General features: G+C 41.6%; 1 protein-coding gene across 2 annotated transcripts in view; it reads left to right on the top strand.

Annotated features, from left to right (window-relative positions):
- Nucleotides 1-19,367, top strand: part of LOC143284778 (uncharacterized) — a 259,607-nt gene that overhangs the window by 149,784 nt on the left and 90,456 nt on the right. The gene's annotated exons all lie outside the window — the stretch shown is intronic.

The following is a 19,367-nucleotide window of genomic DNA, read 5'->3' as shown; positions in this document are numbered from 1 at the left end:
GTGTGTTTGTCTTTCTTCAGTTTCTTGGCTTGACCAGCTATTCTCTATGATATGAGTTTATCAATTGTTTTCTCATATTTCTGCACTCTCTCTCTCTCTCTCTCTCTCTCTCTCTCTCTCTCTCATTCACCTGTGACATTTTATTTTCATATACTATTTCATCATATGCATAAGGAATTAAGCTCCCATTGGTAGATTGTAGAGCATTTCCCCCCATTACTGCTACATGTATCTTTATTAGAATTACTGTTTCATATTTACAGTAATATGTATTATTTGATAACATGCACTATATATACACATGTGTGTGTATGTATGTGTGTGCGCATGTGTGTATGTGTGTGTGTGTGTGAGTGAGTGTGTGTGTGTGTGTGTGTGTGTGTGTGTGTGTGTGTGTGTGTGTGTGTGACTTTTTTCTGTTCATTTCCATACATATTTTTATTGATACCAAGAATGTGGCTCTGTGTGTGTGTGTGTGTGTGTGTGTGTGTGTGTGTGTGTGTGTGAGAGAGAGAGAGAGAGACTGTGTGTGTGTGTGTGTGTGTGTGTGTGTTCTTTATGTTTCTTTTTACTTTTCATGTATTTTATTAACACCATGCTTGTGTGTGTGTGTGTGTGTGTGTGTGTGTGCGTGCATGTGTGTGTGCGCGCGCATGCTTTTCTTTCTTTGTTTTTTTTCCTATGTATCTTACTATGCTTATGACTTTATGTAGTATTGTGTAGTGTAGACCCTGTTCAGGGCGGGGACTGGATGTAAAATTATTAAAAATGCGCACCAGCGCTTGTCTATTATCCTCAAAAATAAAGAATTTTCTCTTATCTTCTCTCTCTCTCTCTGTCTCTCTGTCTCTGTCTCTGTCTCTCTCTCTCTCTCTCACCGAAATATTATAGAGATCCGTCTAATTTTAGGTTCAATTTACTCATGTCTTCAAGACAGGAATGTACTTTGCATAACTTAGCCATATATATATATGAAGGATTGAAGAGACTATGTACAGTTATCTCGTGAATGTTGTTGAATATTTGTGTGGACTATTTTGGGTGATATGGTTGATATTGTGTTAACAATTTTTGGTTGATCTGAATTGTCTACTTACTGTATCATGTCATTTTCTAATTATTATTTATCAATGAATCCCCCTTCAGTAAGGGGCTCTGGCCTTATCTGAATAAAACATTCGTTCGTTCGTTCGTTCATTCGTTTGTTCTCTCTCTCTCACTCTAGGTCCATGACATTTTGCTGAATATTCTACGCAAATAAGCTTTACCCGATAATTTATAGAATTTACTTGTTTTGATAGGTTAGTCTCTAATTTTCCCTTTGAATTTCATATAATTTCCATCATTTTCTGTGCATCTTGTCACCCTTTCAGCACCCTCATACACTCTCAGGTTTTTTTTCTTTCTAGCATACAAGTTACAATCTGGCTAGTTTAGAAATTTATGTGACTAATTCAAATGAGGCTCTTTTTTATCCTTTAACATTTCGATCTGTGATATTGGCTGGATTGCTGGTTTGTATGTTTCAGTATTTGGTTTAAATCGATTTTTATTTGAAAATGTCATGATACAAATGCCGTTAATTTGACAGGACATTATCTGAATGTCAGTCAGTCAACTAATGAATTGTTGATCATTTATATGATTATAGTGTATCTGTCCAGCTTCATCTTTGTGGATCTATCATTGTATGCAAACCAAAATAGTAGGCCCAGGAAAGTCACTGTCAATAATGTATGGCAAGTCACATCCCGCTTCATGATTCACCTGTTTCTATGGGCTTGGTTTGCCATGTGTTGTATCAGGACTAGTGATAAGCAAGCCTTTCTTAATCTTAGCTGGCAGTTGGAACATGACAAGTTGACTTGCCATGTTTCTTTCATTTATTTACTCCTGGTGGAAGTGGGATCACTGGTTCTGTGACAAAATAATCAATAATGTTGAATGTCACACAAGTTGGCGGATTCAAGCCACAGGTCAATTGAGTTTGCAAAAGTCAGGTCATAAGTCATGGGGACGAGACGATAAACCAAGGTACTAACTGTAGCATGCACAGAGCATGCATAAAATAACCTGTGGCAACAAAAGAGTGTCCCTGCCAAAATTTTGTAGAATAATCCACTTTGATAGGAAGACAAATATACTTGCAGGTGGCGCTGCACTTTCCATGGGGAGAGCAGCCTGAATTTCACACATGTACAGAAATCTGTTATAACAAAAGAGTAATACAGTACAATACAATATAATAGAATACAATAGAGAACTTACAGTACCATACAATAATACAATGCAATACAATAACAATGCAATGCAATGCAAAATTACAATACAATAGAGTACTTACAGTACAACACTATAATACAATGCAATGCAATACAATACAAATCAAAATACAATACAATACAATACAATACAATACAATATTTTGGTTTGTAAGTTTAACTCACAGGTCACACAACTTTGCGAAGTCTTTGTTCATCATTTGTTTGGCAGTGATTCATACTTTGCAGCAAGTTTTGTTTGTTTTTGTTTTTTGTTTGTTTTTTGATACTACATGATAATGGCACTTAAATCAAAGTCCAGATATGTATTTATGTATGTTCTGACACAGTGTATCACAGAATATTCTTCTTTGGAATCTCAGGACATTACAATCATGCATGATGATTACGTAAAGTAATACTAGTAATAATGCATATTTAACACTCAAACCTGCCAGAGCTCATGGCATTTGCAATTAAAACAATATACATCAAATTTACATACATTCAAGTGCAACATACCATACAGAAACTAGCAAGTACAACATACAATACAGAAACTAGCAAGTGCAACATACCATACAGAAACTAGCAAGTACAACATACCATACAGAAACTAGCAAGTACAACATACCATACAGAAACTAGCAAGTACAACATACCATACAGAAACTAGCAAGTACAACATACAATACAGAAACAAGCATGTGCACACACAAAAACGCAATGAAAACACACAATGTATGGCTAAGTTATGATGTTTCTTCCATCCTTTCTTTTTTGTTATGTTGAAACCTGTGAAGTCTGTCTCTGTCTCTGTCCATCTGTCTGTCTTTATCTCACACTAGATCTTTCTAGTTTAGAAAATTTCTCTATTCTTCTTCTCCACTAATTACACTATATATATCTGCCCACTTGTTTATTTTGTATGTCTGGTTTATCTGTCACATATTTTTTACCTGTGTGTGTGTGTGTGTGTGTGTGAGAGAGAGAGAGAGAGAGAGAGAGAGAGAGAGAGAGAGTATTTCTTTTGATCTTCTTCTCTGTCTATGTGTGTGAGAGTTATCTCTATCAGTCTATCACTGTCTGACTCATTTCACACACACACACAAATGTTTTTGTTGGCATCATTAGTCTGCAGTTATCAGGTTTTGCTTTATCTCTAAATTCATCCCATGAAAATTGTTGCCTGATGGAAAGAACTCCGTGTGTGTGTGTGTGTTGTGTGTGTGTGCGCGCGCGCACGTATGTGTGTGTGTATGCGTGCATGTGTGTGTGTGTGTGTGTGTGCGCGCGTGCGTGTGTGTGTGAGTGTGTGGGCGCGTGTATGTGTGTGTTCCTGTATGTGTGTGCATGTGTGTGTGTGCGCGCGCATGTGTGTGTGTGCGTGCGTGCGTGAGTGCGTGTGTGTGTGTGTGCATGCATGCATGCATACTCTGTGGCAGTGTGACGTGTGTGTCTGTGTGTCGGTATAACGTGTGTGTGAGGGAGAGGGGGTAGTGGAGGAGAGAGAGCCAGAGGGGATAGCATAGATTTATATTTATAGGTTGATTTTTAAGCTTAAGATATAAGTTAATGTTTTGATAATTGAATATATATATAGTTTAATATTATGAAGATGTTGATAATGGTGTGATGATGATGAAGATGAAATTAATGATAATCATTGCCACTATCATATTGTCAGTATACCTTAAATTTCTGTTGTTATTCTGTTTGCCAAGTTTTAGTGTACTGGTAGAAAGTTCTTTTAGCAGTGTCATGAAGTACTAATACTTTTTTTCTGATGCTACTACTGCAAGTACTACAACTGAATATAAGTATTAGCAGTTACTCATTTCAATTTGATAACATCAGTAACAAGTTATGATTGTAACTAGTACATGTATTGGTAGCTCTATTAGTAACATGTAATGATTGAAGTGCACATATATAATGGTAGACTGATAACATGCAAGGATTATAGTGCATGAACTGGTGGATAAGCATGGTCTGATGGTGGCTCAAGTATAACAGTACTGCGCTGTGGCAGCGCTGTATTGTGGTGACTGTCCTGGATACACTGAGTGAAGTGCGTCGTTGAACTGCTAAGCCCATTCATTGGGCCAATTAAGTGGCCAGACGCTGACGTTACAGCCTGTTCCTCACTTCCTGTTCATTACAAGGCGAAGTGAGAGAGCATCACTCTGGACTGTAAACGCGCAGATTGTGAGACCGTGAAGACCATGCAAGGTCACTGTTTGAATTAATCAGCAGTGAAATGGATAATTATATAAGTGTCACAAAATGTGCATTCCATATCTTCAAATGTAATGTAGAGACACAAACACCCATGCATGCATGCACACACACACACACACACACACACACACACACACACACACACTTGCACACACATGCACGCACCCACATGCATGCACACATGTATACACAATGACAAATGTACAGTCACGCACACGCACACACACACACACACACACACACACACATGCTGACTCCTTCTAGTGAGAGAGAGTGTGTTGTACATTGTGTAATGAACAGTGAGACTGAACATTTTGAGGGAGTGGTTGTTGAGATTCATGGATTATTTCACCATGTTTACAGCTACAGCAAAACAGTATGTGTAGCTTTCCAAACACTCATTCAGAGGATTCAAATTCTAATAGGGTTTCCATTGTTATGTTTAATGTGCAGCTTCATTGTTTCTGAAGCATGTTTCTGGTGTTTGGAAGTCGACATCAAGCAATATTGGAACTAGCCATTATTTTGCTAGGTTTTGATGTGACAGTTTGGTATTGGAAGCTGACATGAACCTAGCTGACCAGTGTGAAGCTATTGGGAGCTGATCTGAAAAATGGGTATGTTTAGATTGCTGTCATGACTGGGGTGTGGTTATGTTTAGGTTGCTGATATGTCATTGTTTGGACCTGGTGTTTGTTTAGTTTGCTGACAATTGTCATAGCTGGGATCTGGTATATGATATATAGGTAGATTGCTGACATGTCATAACTGGGATCCAGTGTATGGTGGCTGCATACATATCATAACTGGAATCTTGCCTGCGTTAAGACTGCTGACAATGACAAAACTAATATAAAACAAAATTAATGTATTAGACATTGCGGTTGATATATAACAAATTTCGTAAAAGAACATGTTCAGGGGATATAACACAGAATCAGTTGGAGAGAGACTGTATGCATGTGCAGTTGTACAAGGGTAAGAAGTAACTGTTGTTGTCAGTCTTCGAAATGTGTTTGTGTGTACAATACATGTACTTATGTGCCTAAGATTAAGATTAAGTAAGATGTTTGATAAATGTATAATACATATATCATTTATTACATGATTAGTGTATGATGTCAAAATGTTTGTGATTGTAATTTGTTTGCCTCTGAAAGAATAAAATCATCATTACAAGGATGGGAAAAAAACCCAGAACAACAACAGCAACAAATTTTATAAACTTTTAAGCTGCTGACTCAACATGACACATATTGATACACACACACAAACGCGCACGCACGCACACACACACGCACACACACACAAAATCAAAAGTACATTATTAATGACTCAATCCATACCAGATCTAACTCACCAGCTGTTATTTCGCACCATTTCCATGACTGGAGAGAAACAGTGGAAAAGCCATGCTAAAAGCGGTTTCATTCCATGTGTTTGGCAGAGAAGGGACACTTTCCTGAGACTAAGAGATAACCTACATGGAAACATACTTGTCCAAGAGCCTGATTAACCCATGGAGTACTGTTGTCCGATACATTTAGCGGTGGACTTAAACTGACAGCATGAGTATGTCAGGAATTCGTTTACATGGCAGCGAAAAAAAAGAAAAAAGAAAGCATGTTTCAGTTTGTGTCCATTGCTAAATGTCACACGCATACGTGCACGCATGCACACACACACACACACACGCACGCACGCACGGAAGCGCGGGCGTATGCACAGAATACTAAATACCTGTTTAGTATTCTGTGGGCGTATGTGTCTGAATAATAATTTTTTTTTTTAAAAGAAACGTCCGTGAACAGTTTGTCAAGTTATTCACTGTCAAGCGCCGAACACTTAGTTATATCTTTGCAGTCAGTGCAATGTGTGAGAAAGCGTTTGTAGGATTGCGAGAATGCCTGGCCGAAATATCTAGGTTTGTTCGTTCTGTGTTTATGGGCTGCAGCTTCCGTGTTCACTGTGACTTGTACTGACAGATCTACAAGAAAAATCTTTACCTTTGATTCACCAGGTTCCGATACCGGGGTCGAACCCAGGGCCCTCAGATTGAACTTTTAGTCCAATGCTTACCCATTCAGCTCTTTCCGCGGCCCGCCAGAACATAATATATATCGGACTGCCGGTTTACAGTCAAATTATTTCCTGTTTGAGTACATATATATATATCCTCAACGTTCGTTGTATGCAAATTCATTTGTCGCCCGTGCCAAATTAAACTTCCTGATTCAGCTTCAGTGTGCCACTTCTGGCGTACCCACAGTTTGCTGTGAATGTTTTCAGCACCCTTCAGGTTTCCATCCACATAGTTTAAATTTGTTTGGTTATAGTAATTGTTTTCAAGAAGTGTACTTTGGCTCGAAGTCCAAGTTGCACAACAATATAAAAATCTGTAATTGTATTCCTCGAGGGAACGGTGACTTCAGTCCTGATGGATTCCGAGGGTAAGTACTGAACATGTGGAGTGCAAACTTACAAGTTTAGGTGACTTTTCAAGTTTAAAAACGTTCTGCTCGGAGCCTTTATTCATTGTGTACATAAATGATTACGTTCAAGAACCTGACCACGTTTGGCAAGGACAGGCACAGTGCAGTCCACACTGGAAGGAAATGCTTTAAGGGAGGAAACTGACAGATTGGATCTTTCTGTAAATCTGGACAAAACAAATGTCATGTTTTTTTGGTTTTTTTTCATAAAGGAGATCTCTCAGTGCATGAAAGATGGTTTTATGGCAACAGTGAGATTAACGTTACAAACTCTTACAAATATTTAGGTCTTTTATTCACCACAAAGCTGAGTCTTCAGAGCACATGGGTAGAATCTTGTAGAAAAGGGAAAAAAGGAACAATAGAAATTATAAAAATCCTTAAAGAAACTAAATTGTATTGATTTTTCAATTTTTTGGAGACTATTTGATTCACAGGTTGTACCAATGTTGTCAAATGGGCAGAATTATAGGGTTTATGTAACAATAGTGAAATGGAAAAAGTACACACATAATATGCTATAAAACGTTTTCTTTCAGTACCACTGCATTCATCAAATAAAATGATTTCTGGTGAAGTTGGTTGTTACCCTTTATTCATTACAGCTTGGATTAAATGCATTAAATACTGGCTTAGGCTAACAACACAGTTTCCTTCTGAAAGAATATGCGGACAAGCGTACAACATGATGTTAAATCAACTTGAATCTGGAAAGCAAAACTGGGCATACTGTGTGCAGAATGTTTTGAATGTTCATGGTTTTGGGATCGTTTGGATGTGTCACGGACTTAGTGATGTGAAAATATTCTTGTCTGAATTGAAAGATAGACTTATTTCTTCATACAAACAAGATTGGCATTCTCATTTAGAAGATTGGAAAAATATAGATGGTATTTTTCATTCAAGAGCATATTTGAGACGGAAAAATATGTTTCAGTTCTAAACAAACCACACCAGTTTTAACTGTCACAGCGTTTAGGTTGGATGATCGACTCAAAGAAGCCGACACTTTTATCGTTTTGTAATATGCACGGAGATAGTGCAAATTGACTGAATATGCTTATGTTTACTTTTCTTTTTTCATACTTTTCTTTTCGGTCGACATATGTGTTTTTTTTGGGGGGGTTTAATTGTTTTTCAACAGACCTTGTGATTTTTCTTGCTGGATTGTTGCTGCGACTTTGATTCATGAATTCATGCTGTTTTTGTTTTGTTTGTTTTTATGTTGTTAAATGATTATTCTGAGGTGTCCCATGCCAATAGGACTAATGTCAATGGCATTAAAACATTTTTCAGTTCAGTTGTTTGTTTTTTTCAGTTTCTCTCTCTCTCTCTCTCTCTCTCTCTCTCTCTCTCTCTCTCTGGCACACAAACAACAGATGGACATACATACACTTATAAACGCGGTGTGTGTGTGTGTGTGTGTGATGTGCAAAAAAGCAGTGCATCAACCATCTGAAATGCAACTAGAAAGTTAATAATGAACTAACGGAGACCCTGCATATCATCGTGATCTGCTGGCATATATACACTATACAAATTGACACTGTATGCTATCTTTTCCCACGACCCACATCTGAACCTTTCTGAGCTTCTGCCTGCACCATTTATTACCAGCCCTCCCCCAGTTACCTGGCAAACAGGATGATTGGAGCTTTTTATAAAGACCTCTTAGTTTTCGCTATATATTTCTTAGGTTAAGTTGTTCCTTTACCTTCTTCCGTAACTACGCGACGAACAACAAGGGGTTATGGTTCATTAATAAATCTTTCGTCTTCCCAAACACCCCGCCCCCATTGCCACCCTCCTCCCCAACATACCTTGCCTGAAGTAAAATCCCTACACAGGGTCCTTGTCGCTATACGTATTATAAGCCTGTATTGAATCTTCACCTGAATCGCTGCTGCGGCGAGGAACTTCAGTGCGACGTTGCGTTTCCCACCCTTGTACCTCCTTCCCCTTTCAACTCGGCCCCAACACATCTACTGCACACACACACACACACACACACACACATATCCTTTATGCCCCGCCTGTGTGTGTGTGTGTAGGGAGAAACATGCGACAGTGACAATTTACTGCTGGCACAGCGCGGCAGTGTTGTTGAGCGTGATCCGCGATGTCACGTGCATGCATGATTGAATGGTATGACCTGTTCGTGCTGTGTGGTGCAAGGGTTGGTGGGGTTGGAGGAGAGGTGGGGGGATTGGAGGGAGTGGCCTATTTCGACTGCAGACTAGGGGCGCGTTTGTAAGACTTCGAGTGAGAGATAGAATAAGCAACAACGAAAACAACAAGTCATTATTACAATAATAATGATAATAATCATCACTATCATCATCATTATCATCACCTACACTCACAACTTAGATATAATCATGATGAATAGGCTGTGAGCGTGACAACATTTAACATCCAATACTGATTTAAGATGCCACCCCCCCCACCCCACCCCTCCTCTCTCTCTGTGTCTCTCTCGTAAGGTTCTGAAATGGATAATCCATTGAATGAGGGATAAGGGAAAAGGTACGGAAATGGTTGCGCTCTTCTGGCTGGATATTTTGACACCATTCTGTTTGTGACTTGAGGCATGTAGGTACAGGTCTGCCCGAGTCGTTCCTGGTTTGTTCTCGAAGTGGTTCGGTTTAACATGCTGGGGCTGGATAGTAGAAGTGTATGTTTTTGATGATTCTGATTGTGAATCTGTGGGGAGTTAAACATAGTTTAACATGAAATCAATAAACAATGAGGCCAGGAGAACAAATGATTAACAAAATAGTAAAGTGTGGTAACTCTCCATCCACAAGGTACACAAAGTTCTTCTAGTTAATGCTGCTTAGCTACCAATTCAGCAAGCACACAGGTAAATGAAAAGTACATTGGAACTTTACTACTTGTTAATCATTTGTTCTCCTGTCCTCATTGTTTATTAATTTCAAGTTGAAAAACCACCGAGGCAACCATGTGTTTGTTCTGTATTGTCCGTGTGTTCTGTGTGGCTAATTCAGGATTAAAGAGGCTATGCCAATCTTGCATAAAAGCTAATTTGTGTTTGCATATTTCTTCTGTCATTGCTGCTATGTGCAAACGCCATTTGATCCGTACACGGACATGCCCGGCGCTTCCTTTATGAAGAGTGTCTGGGTTTGTTCTAGTGAACCTTTTATTTACCTGTGTGCTCTGAATTGGTAGCATAAGCAGCATTGACTTTAAGTTGTGTACCTTGTGAATGGAGAGAGCGACCACACTTTATTATTTGTTGATCAGTAGTTTAACATCTTTTCACTGTTCTGTGATATTAGACAAAAACAGAAATAAAGCAAAAAAAGAAAAGGTATGTGTGCGCGTGGGGGGTAGGTGGGTATGGGCGATGGAGAGAGGTGGTGGGATGACTGAGACAGGGAAAGCGACAGAAAAAGTGACAGAGGTGGAAAGGAAGAAACGCAAAAGGATTGGTAGAGTAAAGTGTGTGGGGGGGGGGGGGGGGGGGGGGGGGTATTTGATTCAGTGAAACTGGGAACAGGACGTGCCTTTCCTTCCTCCACCTCCCCCGTCCCCCACCTCCCTTCACTTGGTCGACAAAAAGCCATGTCACCATGTCACACGGGGAAATTCCCTGCCCGCTTGAAGTCTTCTTCCTGGTAGTGTTAACATGTTGTCCACAAAAGACGAACAATACACTGTCTTGTGTTTACTTTGTTCTGTAAATTATTCATTAGTCACAGATATCTCTTTGGTATGATTAGGTTTTTATCGTTCTATTAAAAAAAGAAAAGAGAAAAAAAAAAAAAAAAAAACCAGAAAGAAAAGTATTCTGTGCAAAGTGGTAAGGTACTAGAGCACCTGTTCTGGAAGCGAAAGTCTTTTGTTCAAATCTTGAAAGGAACAAGTTATTGTTCTGCACCCGTCCTGAGGGTATGTCTCCTCTAGATCTTCAGTGGCGGTTCTGGTGCTGACCTTTCAGGTTAAATGATAAGGTGAGTCCTTTTTTGTGTGAGCACGTTAAAGAACCATCAGTAAACAAAGATTTCCAGGTGAGATGGAGTCCATTTTTGTGTGGGCACGTTAAAGAACCATCAGTAAGCAAAGATAGTTGTTACTGACATAATTATAGTTTGAAGACATTCATTTTGATGGAACAGATACCTCCGAAAACGGAGTATGGCTGCCTAATTGGCGGGGTAAAAGCGGTCATACACGTAAAAGCCCACTCGTGTACTTAGAGTGAAGGTGGGAATTGCAGCCAACGAACGAAGACGAAGAAGAAGATAGAACAGACAGGCAGGAAGTGATTGCAGAGAGAGTGGTATGGACGAGGCATGAAGTGCATTTAGTTGGATTCTTGTTGTGAGAAACTGATACAATACAACGCAACACAGTACAATACAATATGGCACGGTACAACCCAGGCTACAACTAGCCCAGTACAATAAAAAGCCAGGCAGTGCAATCTTGTTCTGTCTGCACAGTGCGATGATTCGTGCAGTGCTGTGCAATGCAGCTCAGCTCCGTTTAAGTAAATACATACACACACGGATGCATGCACACGCGCGCGCGCACGCACGCACGCACACACACACACACACACACACACACACACCTATCCAGTGCAATGATTCATGCACTGCTATGCAACGCAGCTCGGCTTTGCACAAGTAAATACACACACACACACACACACACACACACACACAGCACCTGGCTATTTCACCTGTCCCAGTTTTAATGTTTGAACACGGGAATGAATCCCCAAGAGGGAACGGGTGGGCGTGGGTAAACAAACAAGGAAAGATATCTGATGATTGCTGGACTGCATGAGGCTTGTGGCGCGGACCAGGAAAACGGTTAATTCTCTTGGTGTCAGATAAGTGCCTTCTGTTCAAAGTTTCCAGTACAGGTATAATTGACTGTGGCTGCTTATGAAATCTACTTGTAGTATTTCCACAAAATGATTTAAAGACATGATAGAACTAGAGTAGTTCTTAAACTGAATTTCAGAGTCTCTCTCTGTGTGTGTGTGTGTGTGTGTGTGTGTGTGTGTGTGGCTTTCCAGAATTCTGATGTCCAAAAGCTACAGTTAACGTTTTGGAATTTTCTGGGATCTTTTCTGTTAGTTATTTTTGGACAACAAAGCCAGTTGTTGCTGCCTGTCTTCACATGGAAATAAATCAAACCTTAATCAAACATAAACGCAGACAGACACACAGTAAGGTCACACACACACACACACACACACACACACACACACTGACATTTTATTGACAATAGCCAATAGCCCTTCTGTCAAGAGTGTACAAATCAGCATCACACAAAAGGCGACATCAACTGAATTAACATATCAGTTCTAATAAATCACTGATAGAAGGAAATTAAACAAACAAAATTAATAACTGTTTACGCGACCATCCAATACATTGACAAAGATCACAATTTACAGCATATATAATTTCGGTGGTATTACGTCAAGTTCGATGAGATGACTTATTTCTGGCATAAATTACAAGCTGGGCAAATAATTGATCGTTCGTCGTCTGATGAAAGTAGTTTTTAGTTTGTTGTGGTTATGCGGGCTTACTCGAGGTATTTAGAAAGTCACATTTTGATCGAATATCATCACAAGCTGTGCAATGAAACAGGAAATGTTTTTCATCTTCAGACGCATCTGAGCACATGGGACACAGATTACCAACTGCAGAAGGTTCGACCATAAACCAGTTTCCACTGGCACGCAGGCCAAGAGATCGGATTCTAAAACGAGCAAACACCGATCTTTGACACATATTTGTCAAGCTCTAAAGATATTGTTCGGGCTGGAAAAGTCCTCAGAAAAATGCCATTCACACTTTTCATTTTCTTCTGTCTGAGAATGCCAATCCTGTTTGAAACAACGCAACATTCTTTCCTTAAACTCTGACAAAAATAAAGCAACATTTCTGATACCTTGACTTAGCCAAACAAGTGACCTGTAAGTGATTAGAATAAATTTCACGTCAAAGGCCCAGTTAGATTTTCCTTTTTCACATTGAGCTAAAGACATTTCATATGCTTGCCTACTTATTCTAGTCAAAGGAACTAAAAGTTTTAAACAGAAACTGATATATTTAATATATAAGTACGAACATATAAAGGGTATCTTCCTGTTTCACCATAGCATAATTTGTAGAGGAGGGAAGAGGTATATTAAATAGACATTTTATAGCGTATATAAGAACTTTTTCCATTAGGTTATTCTTCCAGAGTCCCCAAACTTCTGTTGCATTGGTTAGAAATTGGTTCGAATTGAGTGTCAGACTTTCCGAAACACGGAGCAGTCAGCTGAACTCAGCTATCTTAAACATCTCAATATTTCTATCACCCCTTTCTTGGCTTTTCTGTAGATTTCAGACCAGCCTCTGTTCAAACTTATTTCTTTTTCTTGAAAAAATGAGCCCTTGGTATTTGTAAGTATCCGTAACTGTGACTTTCGCCAACATACCACCAACACAGTCATGTGCACGAGTGAACAGACCTCAAGCGAAAAATCTGCTGAACTGTCGTGACCTTTTGAATGCTGTACCCTCCGTCTATCCCTCCACCCAAACCCCCTCTTCCTCCCTCCCCGCCCCAATCCTCCACTTGATGTGAGCCGCACGGCTGTATTTCGTACGACACTGAGTCGTGGAGACAGTGTGGAGTAATGTGTTACTGACTCGTGCTTCCCAGGTGCTGCAGCGCTAATGACTTGAATTAATGACGCTGTAGTTCTGCATCGTTGACGTATGGTACCACAGCAGCATTGATTTGTGCATATAGTGCCGTGTCACTGACTAACATTCATAATGATGGTAGGTTGCCCCAGTCCCCAGTGCTGTGGCACACTAGTCGAGTTGATATTGTTGTAGCCTTGACTTGTACAGTAGTCAGTCGAAAGAGCTTCAATAATAATGATGATGATGATGATGATGATGATAACATCATCAAAAGCAACAACAATAATGATAATTATAGTAAAAATTGTTAATAAATATTAAATGATAATAATGACAACCATAATGATGATGATGATGATTTGGATATGTATATCGCGCCCATCCTCGGTCGAAGACCAAGATCTAAGCGCTTTACAAACACGGGGTCATTTGCACAACAGGCTGCCTACCTGGGTAGAGCCGACTGATGGCTGTCATTGGGCGCTCATCATTCGTTTCCTGTGTCATTCAATCAGATTTCAGGCACGCGCGCATACACAGACATGTAAGATTTTGCGTGTATGACCGTTTTGTTCATTTACACCGCCATGCAGGCAGCCATACTCCGTTTTCTGGGATGTGCACTAGTTATGTTCTTGTTTCCATAACCCACCGAACGCTGACATGGATTACAGGATCTTAAAGTGCTTATTTGATATTCTGCGTGTGTACACACACGAATGGGGTTCAGGCACAAGCAGGTCTGCACACATGTTGACCTGGGCGATCGGAAAAATACCCACCGTTTGCCCACCAGGCGACTTTAACGAGATTCAAACCCGGGACCCTCAGATTGAAAGTCCAATTCTTTAAAACCCACTCGGCTATTCCGCCCGTCGATGAGGGTGATGATGATGATAATAATAGTAATAATGATAATAATAAGAAATGTTAAATAATGTTAATAATGATGATGGTGATAATCATGATAAATGGTGTTTTCAGAATCCGGAAATAGCCTCGACGAAATAAATCGTTAATGATCCGGAAACACGTCTCAGTTCGGAGACTTGCAACCAATTATTGGTAAGACTGTGAAGATTTTTTCATACTATTTTAAAGCCAAATTTGGTTTTGGCAGGAAAAGTATTTCCAGAGAAAATGGCAGTGTAAAGTTTACCACGGACACACAGACATACATACAGACAGACAGACAGTCTGATAAACACACATACAACCGAACACTGGGTTATAACATACTCACTTTGTTTACACAAGTGAGTCAATAATTATAATTATAAGAATAATGTGAATTTGACTGCGCATATTTTCTAAATACTTGCTCGGGGCACTTTACAATCATATACGTACACACACACACACACACACACACACACACACACACACACACACAGATAGAAAACCGCGATATCACGCCCAGCGGGACTACCTTGTCAATAGCAGCTCCAGGGAAACGTCAACAGGAACAACAACAAACCCAAAACAGCACAGTTAACTCACTCAGTACGGCCAGTCCTCTCTTCTCCTCTACACAGACCCCTCGGATGTCCAGTGGGTGTCTGAATGACCCAACCTTTAGCTTCCGTCGTCAGAATTGTGGTATTCTTTGTCAACATTCACGTCTTCAGTATAAGAGCGTTCCGCTTGCAATATTTTGATGATGGTAATTGGGGTGAAACGCTGTTAATGTCTCTTTCGCCGTTCGTATGGAAAGAGTTAATGGGTAACTGTCCAGCTGTGATATAAACTGGTGGAATGTGACCTAAGCCGTCACAGTTCCTTACCTGGTGGAGCTCATGTGGTGTGATGTGACCATCGTTCACTGCAGAGGCAGGTAGACGCTTTGAAGGGTGGGGAAGGAGGGAAGATCTCGACAAGAGCGGTTTACAAGGGAAAATGAAGATAGGAACTCTATAAATGCTGTCTTGTTTCCAGTCCGTCTGTCTCTGCCTCCCCACACCTTTCTCTCTTTCACTGAACCAAATTTGTTTATTAATAACATTTCTTTTTTTTCCCCAACCTTTCTGTCAGCCTCTCTCTCTCTCTCTCTCTCTCTCTCTCCCTCCCTCCCCCCCCCCCCCCCCCCCCCCCCCCTATCCCTTCCTCCCCCTCTCTCTGTCACTCAGTATCCCTCTTTTTCTGTCACAGAGCGTTTTTGTGTTTGATTGTCTGTACATAGGCATAGTACAGTTTGTAGGTAGGAAAAAAATCCGTGTATCCAAGTTTGAATACTTTTCAGACTGTTCACACATAGGCGTGTGTTCAATGGCGAGAATGCGTGTATGTGTGTTTGGAGTTCAAAGCGAGTCATATATTGTGGATAAACGTTTAAGAGAGAGAGGCAAACAGACAGACAGACAAAGACAGGTAGACAGACAGGCTGGCTGGCCAGGGCTATTATTTGTTGAGGCTGCATGTAGGCGCTAAGAAGGGAAGTGAAAAAGGATCGATGAAGGATGATAATAAAACAGGGGTTGGAAGAGGAACTGTTGTTCTTGTCTGCCCCTGCCCCCATCCCTTCACCCCCACCTCCTCATCCTCATCCTCCCTAAAACATCACTCACTGATCCCCCCCTCCCCCTTCGCCCCCACCAAGCACTTCGTTCTCCTCGCCAACCCCCTTCTGCCGCGTGTTTCGTGGTGCTGGTCTTGCATGCTCCATCCAGTGCCCCCACCCCCACCCCCATCCTCGCTCTTTAAATACCTCCCACATCTAAACCCTCCCCCTCCCCCTCGCCCTCCACCCCCTCCTCCAGCCCACAGCCCCCAAGCCCCTCACGAAAGTCGAAATTGTGCGTGCGTGCGTGCTCAGCTCGCAAGAATTTTTTTCTGAAGATCTGATCTGTCCAAAGGACTTCCAAACATTTTCTTATTACAATATTACAAATATAACACGGGCTACGTCAGTGTATCATGATCACATCGCAAATATATTAACGACAAAATGCACGGCAGTGACATAATTCACGTACACGCGCACACTGCCACACTTAGACACACATACGCGTGCGCAGGCGTGCGTCTAATTTCTCTTATAGTGAATTCACTCCATATTGAAGAATGAACGAAAACACACACACACACACACACACACACACACACACACAACACCAGATCTCTCTCTCTCTCACACACACACACACACACACACACACACACACACATTACACCCTACGTTTTTGATTCGATTCGATCTTGAAACTTCCAGGGAGTAATTTCAGTAGTTCAGCACTGGAGCACTAAGACACGAATTAGACGTATCTCACTGTCAATGAGGGTTAGGCTTCATGGGCATCTTCGGTCAGTTCGAAGAGGGTGTGGCCGCTCCTCAGAGGTAGACAGATCCTATCTGTGGCGCTATCAGACTTCGTGAACCGGAATCTTTATAAGATCGATAACAATTTGGCTTGGAGTAGGATCAGGACGGTTGCAGTTTATGTATGTGTGGAATGAAGACAGCTGCTGTATAATGCTTAAACAGGACAGTTGCTGTGTTTACATGAACTACTCCGCTTTGGTGATTGTCTTCAGTGGATCGAGAACTTTCCTCGCTCATCTGAACGGACTGTTATGTGAGTGTGTGCGTGTGTGTGTGTGTGTGTGTGTGTGCGCGCGCGCGCGCGCATGTGTGGGCGAGATATAAGAGGGAGTGTATGTGTGCATGCATGCGCGCTTGCCTGTATGCTCAAATGCAGTATGCTGTTTTTTCGAAAATTGGCGCTGAACCTGTTTCCTTTATAATGTTGTTTTTCCAACCTTGATTTCGTTTTGTCGAGTCAGCATGTTTTGTATTTTGTATTTGTATTTCTCTATTTTTGTCACAACAGAATTTATCTGTGTGAAATTCGGGCTGCTCTCCCCAGGGAGAGCGCGTCGTTGCACTGAGAGCGCCACACGTGTTTTTTTTTGTTGTTTCTTTTTGTTTGTTTGTTTTTTTTTGTTGTTTTTTGCCTGCGTGCAGTTTTATTTGTTTTTCCTGTTGAAGTGGATTTTTCTAACAGAATTTCGCCAAGGACAAACCTTTCGTTGCCGTGGGTTCTTTTACGTGCGCTAAGTGCATGCTTCACACGGGACCTCGGTTTATCGTCTCATCCGAATGACTAGCGTCCAGACCTTCACGCAAGGTCCAGTGAAAGGGGAGAAAATATTGGCGACTGTACCGTGATTCGAACCAGTGCACTCAGAATGATTCTCTCGCTTCCTAGGCGGACGCGTTACCTCAGGGCCATCACTCCACTTTCATTCATTACAAGCTGCAACAACGGCTATTTCCGTCAGGAAGGATAAAGTGGTTTTCGGCACCATCTGTTCCTCCCAACACAACGGTAAAACATAATGCGCTGCCGGCACTGTGCGTGGGAGAAGAGAACCAAGAATAGACCGCACTGAAACGAACCACCCGTATTGTAAGTATAGTCAGAGACAGAACAATTAAGGACACCAAGAACAAGAGAACCAAAATAGACCTTGTTTCAAACAAAAGAACGATAGATATCTTGTGCATCTGATGAGCCAGAACTTAACAGAATATGATATATTTCATAAACCCAGACTGGACGACATTCAAGCACAGTGGACCACAGGCCCAAACAGAGGAGGGTTTGTGGAGAGGGAAACTGCTTTCCTGTCCCCGGAGACCCTAGTGACACAGGGACAAAGAGGGGCAGTCTGTGTGGACAGCCAGATTGCTGTCGTGATGGCCACCCTAGCTTCCCGGCGGTCAAATCGGTCAGTCTACTGACCCTTCAGATGACTGACTGAGGAGACCGTCTAACTGTTCTCCAGTCACAGGAGGAGAAAATACGGTGTGGAGCTGGTTAGGGGGGGAAAGGAATCCAGAAGAAAGCTTGGGGTGTGCCATTTGGCTTTCATTTTCGTGTGTGCTGTATTTGAAGAGAAGTGGAGTTCGACTCGGAACTAGTAGCTAGATACCTCCGGTTTGTCCCATGTCAACGCTGTGGCTTGTTCCAACGTCTGTTTGTTTCGTGTGCAGATCAATGTTTCTCCAGTAGCGTTGAAGACAGAATTGCGATTTTTTGGTGTTCAGCATCTTCGTTACCAGTTTCATTGACATTGTTGGGAAAACCGAAGAGCTTGTTATTTGCAGAAAGTAGGAAGGAGAGAGGAAAGAAAACCAAAAAAAGACAAAAGAAGGAAGGGAAAACCGTTGGTATTGATCAGATCTCAAGGGCTTGGTGGATCTGGCCTGACCACATGTACGCCTCAAAACCTAAAGAAAAAACTCCAGCTGGTAACGCAAGAAGCAGTGAGCATGCAAGAAGCAGTCATGGACGTGATCGATCAGCCAGAGCGCTAGCAGGGAGGGGGGAAGATGTGAAGGGGGTGGAGGAAAGCAAGGCACGTCCTTGACTCACTCACAAGTGAAGAGGAGGGGGAGGGGACAGGAAATCTTGTGTCGGCAAGAACCAGAGAGAGAGACAGAGGGGGGAGGGAGCGAAGCTGTCTGGCAGGCCACACACACGAATGGCGGCCATTACGAGCGAGCAGGCATCCGAGCGAGGTTGGGAGTGAGCGAGGCCGGGGTGATCGATTGGAGCAAGCAGGCGACAGAGCGAGCGAGGGAGGACAGGCGCCGGAAGGGAGAGAGGGAGAGAGACGCGGCGAGCAGCCATGTCGTGTGCGCTCTTCTCCATGTGCGGCATCAGGAGATCCAAGTCGGTGGG

The sequence above is a fragment of the Babylonia areolata genome, chromosome 8 (assembly GCF_041734735.1).
Source record: "Babylonia areolata isolate BAREFJ2019XMU chromosome 8, ASM4173473v1, whole genome shotgun sequence".
Lineage (NCBI taxonomy): Eukaryota > Metazoa > Mollusca > Gastropoda > Neogastropoda > Buccinidae > Babylonia > Babylonia areolata.
The sequence above is the reverse complement of the archived record's forward strand: the minus strand, read 5'-3'. Positions and strand labels throughout refer to the sequence as shown.